The 14,348-nt window shown below is 47.7% G+C and overlaps 1 long non-coding RNA gene across 1 annotated transcript in view; it reads left to right on the top strand.

Annotated features, from left to right (window-relative positions):
• Nucleotides 1-13,048, top strand: part of LOC130595038 (uncharacterized) — a 98,362-nt gene extending 85,314 nt beyond the window's left edge. The window contains exon 3 of the long non-coding RNA XR_008971206.1: nt 13,035-13,048. This is a non-coding gene — a long non-coding RNA (uncharacterized LOC130595038). The remainder of the gene's footprint in view (nt 1-13,034) is intronic.
• Nucleotides 13,049-14,348: the final 1,300 nt, after the last annotated feature.

Raw genomic sequence — 14,348 nt, 5'->3', positions numbered from 1 at the left:
CCTGAATGCTGGCAGCTCAGCTCCCAGCTTCTCCTCCCCAGCTTGCGCATCTACCTCTCCTGACCTACATCTCATCAATCCTTGCTCCTTTGGGCTTTCTCAGCAGCCGTCTCACCCAGGGCTTCGGGAGCATCTCCCCGACAGCTCCTTCAGAACATCTCAGCCTACGCAGCACCGTGCTAATTCCTGTCCTCCCTCTGACCACATACAATAAATCCTCTATCCCCGAGACAGGCTCAGGGCTCCTGCTAAAGAACTGAGGTGCATCCCCGGTGGCCTTGGCACTACTGTGTATCTGTCTAGACCATGGAACCCCAGTGCCTAGGACTCCACATGCTGCTGTAAATCGCATTTGAGCAAATACCCCTCCTTCCTTCCCAGTTTAATCAACATTGTGAAACGGGGAACGAGGGAAAGCAAAGCTTGGTGGAGGGTAAATCTGATCCCTCCCCATGACAAAGCAAAGGAAACCACAGTCCCTGGCTTGAGGATGGTGCAGAGCAGAGAGGAGCAACTTACAGGCGAATGGGACAGAATAAAACTCAAGCAATTGCCAGAATATTTGTAAATCAAATAATAAACAGTGAAGTGAAAGAAGCTGACACGGGAAATGTGCGTGTTGATTAAAACAGCCCTGGAGACGATTAAATGACAAAGTCACTGTGTATGCCAACAAAACCCCAGCCATAGCCCTGATGCATATTCATAGCATCTGAACAACATCCCATCACGACGCTAACGAGGCCCTGTGCTTGGGAACACGCTCACATGGAGCCAGGGGGAGACTCTTTGGTGCCTGACAAATTTGGGAAGGCTACAAGCGTTGAAATCTCTCTTTGTTACTTAACAAACATGGAAATAAGGGAATGCCATACCTCTTGTTATGGAAATGGCACACAGTGCTGAGGATATATGATAAGTCTAGGGGAGAATTACAAACATTCAGGGCTGATCCCTTTGAAATCTCTGGGAGTTTTGCCATTTATTTCAATGGGGGCTTTACCAAGTCCTTACAATGGATGTAGTCATTTATCTGCAGGCGTTGATGCAGCTCCCTTTGCCTCAAGAGCTCACGGATACCTGGGAAAGGGATTCATGCTCCTGTGGAGCAAGCATGTGAGTGTCATCATACCATCTGCAGGTGCGGAGGTGGGTCACAGGGACGCACGGAGGGAGGCACTTAGCTCTTCAGCTCTGCTCAGCCATTCCACCCATCTCAGACAGCTCCAGTCTTTTCATGCCCAAGGGACATGCCAGCCCCTACACAGGTACCACACAGATGCATGGTGTTTTCTCTAAATAGCTCCAGGGCCTGGATTAATTCCCACCTAAACCAAGCAAAGAGTGGGGTTTGAGATTCAGCAAGTTGCTTAAGGGCACCTCAGAATAACACAAGATACCTGCCCCTGAATGGCTCCTCCGTAAGGACACTTGGGCAGGTCCCCTCTGTGGGCAATGGGCTCTGGTTCTCCATCATAGAGGTGTAGGGAGCAAAGTTCTCCTCCTGACTGAAGACAAGCAAAATTCCTTCCTGCACAGCCTGTGCCAAGGTCCTGGTGGTACCCCTCTGACAGCACGACCCTAAATGGAGGGACAATTAGGCTCTACTCTGTGTACCAAGAGGTGAAAACCCAACAGCTATTGACCAGAGCAGCTGGGTGCTGCCATCCGAAGCCTTGTCCTAGGAACTGGCTCAAGTCCTGGAACTGCAGCACTGACCTGTTTGCAGGGGTAACGGAGCACTGGCTGCGTGTAACACCAGCAAAAAGCAGGTCCTCCACAACAACTTAACACATCACCTTGCACCATGGCTGTTTGCACCCTTGCAAAGCTCAGATATTGCTGTTTCAATCATGTTAACTGACATCTTTCCAAAACCCTCATTGCAAGATTCAAATCTAATCTACCTCCAGGACTGCTTAACATGCTTAAGGTGCCCATTTGTTACTAACATCAGAGGGGAACAATAATTACACAGGATAAAGGAACTAGTACTAAAAGACTTGCTCTTTTGGCTAACTTAGGGTTGGCATCTCCAATCACAGCCCCCCTGTGGAGGAAGGCACTAGAGCAAAGTAGGTTACTTAGGAGTTATCTTAATTGCGATTACCACCCCTGACTGATCTGACTGTGATGATTTGTTCAGCCAGACCCTTCTATTTATCTTTATGACTGGTCAAAAGACACCCAGGAAAAGAATAAATCACTGGGGATGGGGGCAAAAAGAAATTGCCTTATATCTGCTCTACCACTTTAAGAAGGAGCAAGCAGTCCAAAAGCATTTAGAGAGCGGATTTATTCTGCCTGCATCCTCCTCCTCAGGAAGGCACAGAGCTCCCAGTGGGGCAGGGGAGAGGATGGAGAAAAACGAGCCGAGGACTCGGAGCAGAAGCCGCTGATGTGAATGACAGTTTGCTGGTGGGAATAGAATGGTTCTTGTTTGTTCCAAGATGGAGATAACAGAGTCAAGAGGTCAAGTGGGGTGGGAATGCAAGAGCCCTGCGGGTAATGTAGAATGATAAAAAATGAGGGATGCGGGGCGCGGGGCGGCATTGCCACAAAAGCCCAACTTGCAGTTCAGAAAGAGCTTAGATCTTGTCTGTATTTAAATATTGACTGATCATTTCACTCCATTACCTCCCTGTCCAAGAGGCATGCAGATAGCCTCGACCCACTAAGCTGTTTTAGTATCCCGAGGAGTAGGTCCTGTGTTTGATGAAGTCCTAATTGGGGTGTGGGGAGAGTTGTCTTTGCTCATCCATCAGTCTTTTAGTCATATGCACAATTAATGGAGCTTTTTAGATACCCCAGAGTGACCAGCACACAGGAAATGACCCGAAACCCACTGAAACCTGCAGAGTCTTGCATGGCAGCGAGGGGGAAAAGCTGGCTCTGGGGAAGTGATGCTCAGGGCTCTCCTGGCACAGCCTGAGGCTGCGCTCATGGGTAACCCATTGGACAGGCAGAGCAGAGAGATGGTATTCATTAGTGGGGTCTTACATCCTTACATGACAGCAAAAGTCCCTTTCCATGGGATAGCAAGGACTATCCCCAGGGGAAAAGAGGAGAAAATATCTTTATGTGGCCTGTAACACAATGGGGTGAGGAGCAGCTTAAACAGCATGGGCCTCTCCCTGTGTCACAGGGCAAACCAGAAGGGAAAATTCAGGAGCTGAGCCTAGCTTCCCTCCTCTTTCTCTTCCATTTCCACATCTCCTCATGGCTGTGGAGCTCTGATGTGCCTCCAAAATGGACACGTTTACTTTAGGGTGAAACCACTTCCCTTTCATGCAGGCATAAAGTCATTTGGAGATGCTCTCAAAAAATGCCACCAAATCCAAAAGAGTGTTATTCCAGCTGGCTGGCAAGCCATGCCACCAGATGCCAAAGCATGATGTGTCAGCACTAAAATCATCAGCTGCTCCATGTAACTTCTAGGGCTTGCTGTATTCACCAGAATGAAAAACCTGAGGCCGATGCCAAGACTGGCGTTTAAATAAGGTGTCTCGTGCAGTCAAACATCTGTCCAGCTGTGGCTGTGCTCTCTGTAAACTACAGCAGCTTTGCCAACTTATTGTTACCAGATTAACAAGCATGGGAATGTTCATCTCTTCCATTCTCAGCAGTATAAACCCATGAGGGAGTGTGGATTAAGCCAACAAAGCAAACTCGCTCCACAAACCCTGCTCTAACAGCAGCTCTTTATTAAAGGAAGTGGGAGGTATACCGGCTGGTTTCCCTGGCCTTTTCTCATTAGGAACTGGGCAGTGCCGACCATGTAGGAGAGGAAAACAATAATGATAATGATGATAATAACAACATTAATAATAATAATAATAATAATAATAAGGGAAAAAGTCGAGGTGTCAGGTTGCCATTGCACTGCAAGCAAAATATATGAACCAATTTCCTTTCCAGTTTTAAAAGAGAAGGAAGCATAACCTCAGGGTACAGCAGAATTCAGCACATGTTTATTGCTTCTTTCGCCTCACAGAGAGAAAAGGAGCAGGACCAGCCCGTGGCTGCCCTACCAAGTCCTACACTGAGCTTGCTTGGAGATACCAAGTCTCCATCTTATAGCTCTGAGAATGACACTGGCCTCTGGAAAATGAAGGTAACCATTTGAGACAGATGGCCGTATTCCAACCTGATCCTTTTCAACATAAAAACCAAGCCAATTGTTTTGAAAGAGAGGAAACAGCCATGGGGAAAATGCCCAGTGATAACTATTAGTGCCCTAGAAAAGGATCAGGAGGCAGGGTCATCTGGGCTGGCAGGTCCCCGTAGTTCCTGGCTCAGTGCTAACCGTGCTGAGCATCACATGTAGCTCTCTGTCAACATGGATTTTAGTGTTTTAATTGTCTGTGGCCATGAGCAGTGCTGGCAGGATGCTCAAGCGTCACTTTGCTTGCACAGAGGCAGGTGGGGACAAACCTGGTTTAAACCCCAGGCACCCAGCTCTATCCTTTCTCAGGAAGGTGGCTGCTTCCCAGCTATGATTCCCTGGGAAATGTGACCCTCCTGAGTACTGGTTTGCAGTGGGGACATTTCTGTATTGTGGCTGGTATTACTCCAGGGGACATCAAAACCTGCCCAGCCCATGGAGACTGAGGTCTGGATACCATGGGTGATGCACTCAGGTCACTGATGAAAGTACTATGAAGAGCAGCATGTCCTGTAGCATCCAGGGCAAATACCTTCCACTGTGACAACATTCCCATGAAAAAATTGACCAACAGAAATAAATAAACCAAACACCCCCATTATTAACAGGGAACACCAGCACTGGGCTTCAATAATTGATGCACCAAAAGCATATAAAAGAGCCTCCAACAATACATTATTAAAACCAGCTATTTGTAAGATGTCATGAAAACAAATGTAAAGAGGCAGTGAGAGGGAGCCTGAGGAAAGCAATGGTGGAGCAGAGAAGAAGAAAGGCAGCAAAGGTGGTGCAGTCTCTCCCACCCCTCTGACCCAGCCTGGGGTCTCACCTGAAGGACATCTAAACTGATGCCTAGTGAATGTGGTGATGGTCCCTTCCATATGGCAAAAGCAACAGCTCTATCTTGATTCAGCCAAATAAATGTCACCTTACTTCATACTCTGGAGAGGAGAGAGTAGGACTTGTCTCCTCCCACTGGCTGTGGAAGGAACCCAGATGCTGTTTTCCTGTCAGCTTGTGTCTTTAAGTTTAGCTCCTAAGTTTAGGTGGGCTAAATCCAGCCTCGGGTCCAGCTTGTCTGATGGGTTAGTGGCTAATCCCCCGAATTAACACATGCCCTACACAAAGTCCTCCGAGCCCATGGGACACTGGAGGACACACACAACGTCATGATGCGGTGAGTCGGGAGCATTTGAGGTGCTTCTGGGATTTTCCAGTTGAAGGATTTCTCTGTCAAAATGCAGATTCATTTACGTCAAAGCAGCTTGCGGGAAAGGGTTGGTTTGGACAAATTTCTTCTGCACAAGCTTCTTTCAATGAAAGTTTTGCTGTCATCTTTCTGACATTCTCAGGTTGCTTTTTAAGGCCAAACCAAGTTTTCAGCTCTAACAGAGTCTCCTTCGGACAAGTGATGTTATGTGAAACCAGTCACAAAGGCTTCCTTCAGAGGGCTTTCTAGCCACAGACAGACTAACAAGGATAAAGGCACAGAGGGATATTTTGTGTTGACAAAATAAGCACTTTCTTCCTTGAAAGTTGGCTGCATCATTTATTTAAGCACAGTCAATATTTAATGGAGTGCTAACACGCACATTAAAGGTATTGTGAGTCCTCTTGGCTTGATGTCCTGAGCTGCAGAGCAACAAGCCCAGCTCGAATCACCCATGGCAGAAGATACAGCTCTGCCCTGCTACACTTGGGGTATTTCTCAAGCCCATCCTGCAACACTTGTTATCTCAAAGGCTGACACTTGGGGCTCAGACACGTGGGGTCATAGCAAGAGGTGAAGGTGATGGTTGAGCTGCCGTGACCAGCGGTGCGAGCACAGTGCAGAGGAGATAACTGGGGTATGTGAGCACCACGATGCTTCAACAGCAGTACCTGCCTGAGGAAAGCCTGCTCCTGAGTGCTCACCTCTACACAGCCCAGTCACCCCGAGTCTAGTCACACTAGAAACCGGTGTGCCTTCAAAATGCTTTGTATTAGGTGGAAAGGGGCAAGAGAAGAGATTTATTTCATAAGCCCCTGCGTTGGCTATGTGCAACCTTACTCAACCAGCTCACGCAACAGGGGGTTTCAGGGATCTTGCCTCACCTATTTCACTGCACATACGCAGACATGCCATCTGCAGTCACCTCCTTTGCTCTTTATATACACCCAGGGACAGGACATCATGTTAGCACTCAACCAACAGGTTTGGAAAACATTCAGACCTTAAGCTGTGCTTTGGAGAGCTGGACTGGGGGCACATCTCCTTTGAAGAGACCCAACATCACACCCTTTATCAGCCTCTCACCGAGGAGCCAGCACCTTGCTGCCAAGGAAGCTATTTAGATGTCCCATGTATGCCAGCAGCTGGGTGACTCCAAGGGATAAGTGTCCTTGAGGAGGCCCTGAGGGGCTGAATGCCAGCTCCCAAAAGCTCTTGGGAAGCCGGGGATGCAGCAGCAGGGATTGATGCCTCCCAGAGATGTGCCCTGGTCCTATCCACTGGGAGCATCACAGCTGGTGGTGGTAGAAACCCCTCTCTCCCCTCATGGCTCAGATCAATGGATGGGTCGAGCTCTGCTGATCTCCACTGTGGCCATCCCGCCAGTGACACCTAAATATTTTCCTCCTTCAGGAGACAAAGGGAAGGAGGGCGGCCTGGCTCTTGTCAAGTGTGGAGCTGACAGCTTTACAGCCTCACTGGGGAGAGGAGCTGAAAGAAAGAGCGTTAGATTTAATCTGTGCTGACAGGGCTGGGTGATGGGTATTTTTATAGTGGAGGAAATGTATCGAACAGGGGAAATTAGACCCAAAGACGATAAGGATCTGGGCCTGACACAGCCAATTAATAGATGTTTACAAATGATAAAAGCTGATAGATCAAAGCAAATGCACTCCTTTCTACTCTGATCGTTTGGAAGTTCCCCATTTGGTGGTGGCTGTCCCATCCCCAGGCTCAGGCCCTCTCCAGTCCTCGGTTATCCCAGAGCAGCCAAGTGGTGCAGGTTTCTCCAGGCAAGTTCTCCCAATGGCCATGGTGTCTGAGTACCACATTTGGGAGCAATCAGGGAGCCCTGTGAACAGGTCCAGACTCACAGTGTTTGGGTGCAGGGGGCATCATTCATCTTTGCTTGGCACTCCAGGAACATTTCTCTGCACATTTCCCTGAACCCCAAAATTCAACTGAATAAACGTACAAGGTACTTGGCACAGAGGGAAGGATCCTGGTATCCAAACACAGCATCCAGCAGCTCTTCCATGTGGAGCCCCTGGCATCCTGCGGCTGCTCCAGAAAGGATCTGGGTCTCCCATATGTCCCATGTCACATCTGGTGGAGGATGCTTGGCCAAAGTGTGCTGAAATACTGAGGCTAATGCCACGCTGCTCCATGGGGAGCCTGCATCTGCTGTGCACCAACAGGAAGCTTAACCACTGCTCAGGGTGACAGCGGGTCCACTAGTTAAAGGTACTTTTAGCAGTAAGAAAGACTGAGTGTCCAGATTCCTTTCTTTGGTGCATGTGCACTGCTTATTAACTTCTGGTTTGCAATCCTCCATATGCTGGTTTGCTTGTATTCTTTGAAGTGGATGTGCTAAACCTCCCGGAGACAAAAGTTACATGCAGTTCCCAGGACTCAGGCCAGGGAAGTGAGATGGAAAATCAGCATGAGCTGCAGGTTGCAGAGTGTTTTTAACACAAGTGTGCAAGTGACAGCAGTTCCTGGGATACAACAGCCATACAAGGCTCTCAGGATAACACATACAGCAGGAACCCTCCAGCTCAGCTGGGATGGGGTCTGCTTTGGCTTTTCAGCCTGGGCAGCTGGGGCCGTGCTCCCTGGTGGGTGTATGGTCCCTGACTTCAAAGGCAGCTTGGCAGGAGCTTCATCAAGGCAACTGTGGTCCTCCCAGACACAGAGCATAGGCTCAGCCATTCACCCACGTGCAAAACGGGCATGAGAAAAAACCAAACCCTAAACCCATCAAGAATGAAAAAGCTTCTCCAGCATTAACTTCTCGGATGCTCTCACTCCAGCATTCACTTCTATGATCCCATGCTCCTCTCGCCACCGCTGTGTCAGCCTTTCCCCTGCCAGATGGGGCTGCAGATGGTGGCCTGCTCAGCAACCGATGCTCATTAAAGCAGCTTCGGCCAGCCCTGATTTCTCCGCCCTACACATGTTCACAGCAGGGGAAGCAGGGAGCTGCACGTTGGCCTGGCTCCATCTCAGTCAGGGCACAACAGCCCTGGCCGGGATGTGGAGCTGGAGACCTGCCCTCTCTGCAGGGCTAATGGGGCTTCCAAAGAAGTGCTGGTACACAGAGGGATGTGGTGTTTGACATCAAGCTTCCTAACTCTCCTACAAAGCCTTATCCTCCTTATAGCATGGTAACACCTAACTCAGATTGCTGTGTTTTCAGGCTTGCTGTAAATGAAAGCATCTAAGTTCACACTTAGGAACAAAAGCAACTGGCCCTGTTTAGAAAGGGCAGAGCAAACACAGTCCCCATGGACTTCACTACAAACCCACATCAAATCCTGAAATTAATCATCAAATCCCAGTTTTATCAGCTCAGCATGACGCAGGCACCAAATTCCACCACCTAGCACCAATCTCGCAGCTAACCAGATAGCTGTAGGTCAGGGAAGATGGGTATTGCTTGTTTAACCCAAAAATACGTTTCTCCTGGTGGTGTACTTAAATGTGACTAATGAGTCATTCAAAAGAACAGCTCCAAGGCCATCTTAGGTAGTGACATCTCAGCTATTCCTGCCTTGCTGCCCATGGCATTTACATGAGAGGCCCTAACACAGTATCATCCTACATTGCTTTAATTTGCTATTAAAACAATTAAGGCTTATGAGTTTGGGCTCCTTTCCAGACACAGTAAATCTCCTCTGCAAGGCAGTGTGGCAGCACCACTGCGCACAGGACCCATTCATTTTGCTGACTCCAGTATAAACAACAGCAAGGTCTTATCAGGGAAAAATTCTCCATAGCCAAGGGCAGCTGCCTCAGTCTCACAGTGAGCAGACAAACTAGCCTGGAACAGGCACAGCATAGAGGCACCATGCCTTGGCCCTGCCATGCTCTTCTACAGATGGTTCTTTCTCTGCCACTTACAAGTGGCAGGTCCAGCAGAGCCTCAAAATGCTGGATTTACTGCGAGCAGCTGGGAGGGATGGTTGGGATAACACCCTTTAGAGGGATGTCAAGGCAAAAGATGCTATGATGTACTGCAGTCAGGCTGCATTCTGGGCACTAAGAGTAATAGGTGAAAGAAGGAGCTCGTTTTAGAGCACTGTCATGCACTGGGCTCTAATGCAGGGAAAATCTTTATGTAGCACATAGTTACATGAGGGTTTACCCATCTCACCCTACGCAAAGATGGAACAATTCAGTTAAACCATCTTTGCCCCCTCTCCCAGGAGCTTCCCTTCATGCCATCTCCACCACCAGCCAAGGCAACCCAGACAACTGGACTGCATTAAGCTAGACATGCAGCTTGGAAAACGCAACAGCCAAGGCTTACCAATATGACTGGTATTATACCAATACCTTGCTTCCAAGTGCTAAATTGCCTGGAAACTCTATTTCCCCTAAGCCCAGGTAATATTTTCAAAGGTGCTTAGTGACTTAGCAACTTATACCTCATATACTTACACTGAAAGTTCGGCTTCAGTGCCCAGATCCAGCAAAGTACATGTGTGTAATATTAGTTTGAGCTCTTGTCTCCCAGCTAGGACCCAAAGCATATGGCTGGATCTGAGCCTAAGCATCTAAGTCACTTAGGAAAATTAGTCTTTGGCACCTAAGTCACCTACATGCTATATTTATATTTAACCTTGACAAAATCTGCGGCCTGCCCACAGGTTCTCCTCCATGTGAGAATCCTCAGCAGCATCAACATTGATTTCTTAAATCCAATTCCTGGACAAGGCACAAACCCAGAATCCTGAACATTATAAATATTAAAGTTCCTATAACACTTTCCGTGGAGGAGAGGTGTTAGCCCCAGGACTCTGGTCGGGTTCCAACTCAAGCAATTGCATTCAGCCTCTATAACACTTCAAATCCCCTTGCCAGTTTTCTGTTTCATTGTGTTGCATCTCCTCTTTGCTTTCATTAAGCCCTGTGAGTTTATTCATTTTCTTCTGTCCATTTACAAACCTATGCCAGCTCTACCGGTGGTAGAAATGGCAGGACTTGTGCTATCCTCCTCCAGGAAAATAGATATAAAAACACTGAATCTTCCTCCTAACCTGATTCTTTGATTTGCCCAGGTTTTAATTTTCATTCACAGTAGAGCTAAGATTAAAATATTATGGAATAAATAAATAAATGCTACGAATTCAGAGGAAGAAATATGCAGAAAAAGCAGTTTAATGCTTGTGGTCACCCAAAACATGATTTCAGATTCTGCTAAGAGCTGTCTACCAAAGCAGCAGATTTCTCACTTCAGTCTTCCCTAATAAAATAATAATAATAATAATATTAATAGGAATGATAAATAGAACTGAAATATTCTGGCAGATGACACTGAATTTTTAAGAAGAGACATTTCACATCTCAATGGATCAGCTGCGTTTGCAACACTTGACAAAATCAAACAGTGATCCTCTGCATGAAACCACCAGGAGCTCACTGTTAAATCTGTGTTGTGGACTGCAAAGCCCTGCCTATGGCATGAATGTTACCCACTGCTGGTAACCAGTGACAGTCAGTGATACCCCCAGGAGGTACTTAGGATGGGGTGCAGGCACAGTCAACCTGTGACCAGGGCTTACCCCATCACGCTGAAACCTGCTGTCAGCAACAGGAATTTGGCTACTTGCAAGGAAAACCTGGATGTCACTGCAATACCTGGGAAGTCAGTGAGCGTTGCTTTATTCCCAGTTAAATTAACCTGAAGTGGATCACAAGCTGTGGGGCTCTGGTGTAAACACACCATGAGATGGACTCCAGACTTGGCCAGTAAAGTCTAGACTGGAACGGGGTAACTGGTACTGCCTGCATCGGGAGGGAGCACACATCGAATGTCCAGCAAAGGGCTTTGTTAAATCTTCTTAGAAAGGAGATGAATGCAGGACACAGAGTGATCCCTCCCTGCCTCCTTTGAAGAGCAATGACATTCCTAGGATGCTTGAGAGTTGATGGTGTTGAAGGCTTTGAAGTGAAGTACTTGAGCAGTCTATTTTGACTTCCCTGGGTGACTCATGCTCAGCTCCGTATCTAAGATGGCTTTTCAGCTTCCTTTGACTGCTTTCCAAAAGTAACATGTTTGCTCAGCCTGGCCATGGACTGTAACTTTTCTGTTCACCATTCATCTTTCCTCCCGAGGGTGGATGAACAGCTTCCTAACTCCAAAGGGGTTCAATGGTTCAGGCAGAGTTTTTCAAGAACTGCGGTGTCTAAAGGCGTTTTTGTATCAATAGGACAAATCTTAACCCTTTGACAAGCCCTTGCAGCTCCCGGGGAGCTGGCTTGGAAAGCATCGATGCAAGGCACTTAGCTGTGAAGCTGCAGCTGATCACAAGGCAAACACATTTAATCAGAAGCACAAGGGAGGTCTCTTACACTTCTGTTGTGACACAGACCATTAGGATCTAATAAGGTATTAGAAATAACTTCACAAAGTACACCCGAGAAGAGGATCTGTAGGGGTGACCCTAGACCTATGTATTGCATCCTTCACCCAAACACCTGCAACATCCTCACAAAGGCACTATTTTGAGATACTCTTGTTTATATGTAATGCCATGAGGCTCTGCAGTCCACCTGCACTGCCCCATCCTAAATGGAGCAGGGTCCTGACTCCATCCTAGAGGATGGGGTTGCAGTCCCAAGACCCAAATTAAGCAGAAATGCACACACATTCACAGGAACTTTGATTCTGATGTTTCCCCCTGCCAGGAGCAAGCAAGGAAGGAAGTCTGTCTGCTTTGGCCATGCCTTCATCTGTAGGAGCTGCTGAGAATCCCTTTATGGCAGGAAGCCTATGTATTGAAGAGAGACGGATGCTGGTGTGATTTTCATCAGCCTACAAAGCCTGACAGAGATGAAACCCCAGAGAACACCCTCTCTGATTGCCGAGTTCAGGCAACCCCTTTCCCTTCTCCTGCCCTTCTCCCTCACCGTGTCCCTCTCATCACATAAAGGTTTACTTCCCATCTGCCCCTGATTTCTCTCCACATCTCTGATCTGCTCTGGAACATGTTTGTGCCAGTGAAGCATGCAGAGACAACCTTTCAGGGATGGTCCCTGCCCAGGTCACCTCCATGTCCACCAATGTAAGTACAGAGAGACCCTGTGCCATTACTCTCTACTTCTGCCACTCGGTACAGCTATTGCAGCCACTGCCTGGGAGAAGCAGGACCCTTTATACCCTACAGTGACCTTTTCCTGTGGGCTAATTACCAGCACTGAATAGGGGGAATGCCTCAGAGTGGGGTGTGTGCATAGAAGAGCACGTATGTTGTTTCTATAGGTTTCTCTCCAGTCTGTCCTCTACGCAGTCTTAAAACTGAACAAAACTAAGACTTCTCGGGGCATCCTGTTCCCTCCCCTGTTTAGTACCAAAACCACATCCCTCTTCCCTCTGAGAAAGGGGGATCTCTTCCAAGCAGACTGCAGCACTAAGAGGCTTTTTCACTGCGAGCCCGATCTTACCTATGGCACTTAATGCCCCAGGGGAGAGAGCGTCCCTCATTTCTGAAGATCAGACCAGGTTTTTTTCTTTACCCTCTTTCTCTTCTCAAATCCTCTCTGTTATATTCTGCTCATCCAGAAATAAAATTCAGTGCCAGGGATAACTGTCTGGAAGAGGAAACCCTTACCATGGCTAATAGTTCAGATGCTACCTCGTCTAAAAGATGAAAGCCATTAAACTGTGATGCCCAGAAGCATTGTGATATCTAGGCTTTGTGGCTTGGACACTGTAGGAAAGGGGGACATGGGAATTGAACAAGGACTGAAAATTGGGCCACCCCTTTAGTTACACGTATCATACATACATACAACTGGATGTGTAAATCAGATACCTAGCTGCGCACCATCAGGAAGCAGGGTATTTGCATCCCTCTACATAAGCTCTAGACATAGTCTGTTGGCCCTGAACAGCTTCCCTTTTGAACAGGTTCATGATCCCACTGCCTCCTCTTATGCTTTGCTCAACTACTATTAATTTAGTGGTCTGTCTGCTGAGGTTTATACATCCTTTACACTGTGATAAACATACACAGTTCACCATCCAGGGTCATCTCCTCTCTGGTGATGTTATGAGCAAGGAGAAATACCGAGAGGGTCTTGGTCAATCTTATGCTCAAAGGCAGCCAAACCGCTGCTCCTGTTCCCATTATTCCAAAGGCTCCCTTGGGATCAAACCTCACGTGATGTCCACACATTGGCATCTCCTCCTCCCTTTCTCTACCCTCCTGATATCTCACTCATCTACTTGAGCAAGAAAGACTTAGCAAAGAGAACATGCACTCCACAAACAAAAGTCAAGGGAAGGCAGGATCCAGCTTGAATGGCATTCCCACATTTCCATATTTCCAGATTTTGGGCTCTATGTAGGGAGCATGAACCCTCCTCCACGTCCTGCTCCTGTCTGTGTCCCTTTCATGCTGCTGAGATTTGTTGCGGGATAATTCTCAACAACCATCTCCCCACAACAAAGCTGCCCCCTTTAGATGTGGGCAGATGATATAGAAAATGGGTGGTTCAGGCCGATTTCATGAGGCCTAATAAATCTTCAGTAAATTAAAACTCATCCCCCTTTCCTCCCCTCCCCGGGCCTTTGTCTTGCTAATACACATTAAGCCCTGCCTGGCTACACACTTTGAGGCATTTCGGAGGTGAGGTCTGTACAAAGCTGCAGATGTGGGAGCTTTAAAGGACCTTTGGCCCTGGTGTTACCCATTAACATCAGCCATGCCAACACAAGAATCTCACCATGGTTCTCTCCCCTCAAAAGGGCTCCCAAGTAACAACCTCGTCTTTGGGGGGGGGGGGGGGGGGAGAAATAAAAGGACAGAAGGAATGAGCAAAGGAGAATGAGAGAGAGAGACCTTCCAAAAGAGGTGTTCCCTGTAAGGCTAATTTTGTCCCTAAATCATTGTCTGAAGCTGGTTGCTAGTTAGAAATTGCTAAAGAAATCAGCGCACCTCTTTCAAGCCAGGCAATGCTGGCACT

Source organism: Pezoporus wallicus, unplaced genomic scaffold, assembly GCF_028554395.1.
Source record: "Pezoporus wallicus isolate ANWC-B61680 ecotype Strahan unplaced genomic scaffold, APGP_CSIRO_Pwel_v1 contig_8702, whole genome shotgun sequence".
In the NCBI taxonomy this organism is placed as follows: domain Eukaryota; kingdom Metazoa; phylum Chordata; class Aves; order Psittaciformes; family Psittacidae; genus Pezoporus; species Pezoporus wallicus.
This window is presented reverse-complemented; position numbering and strand designations above follow the sequence as displayed.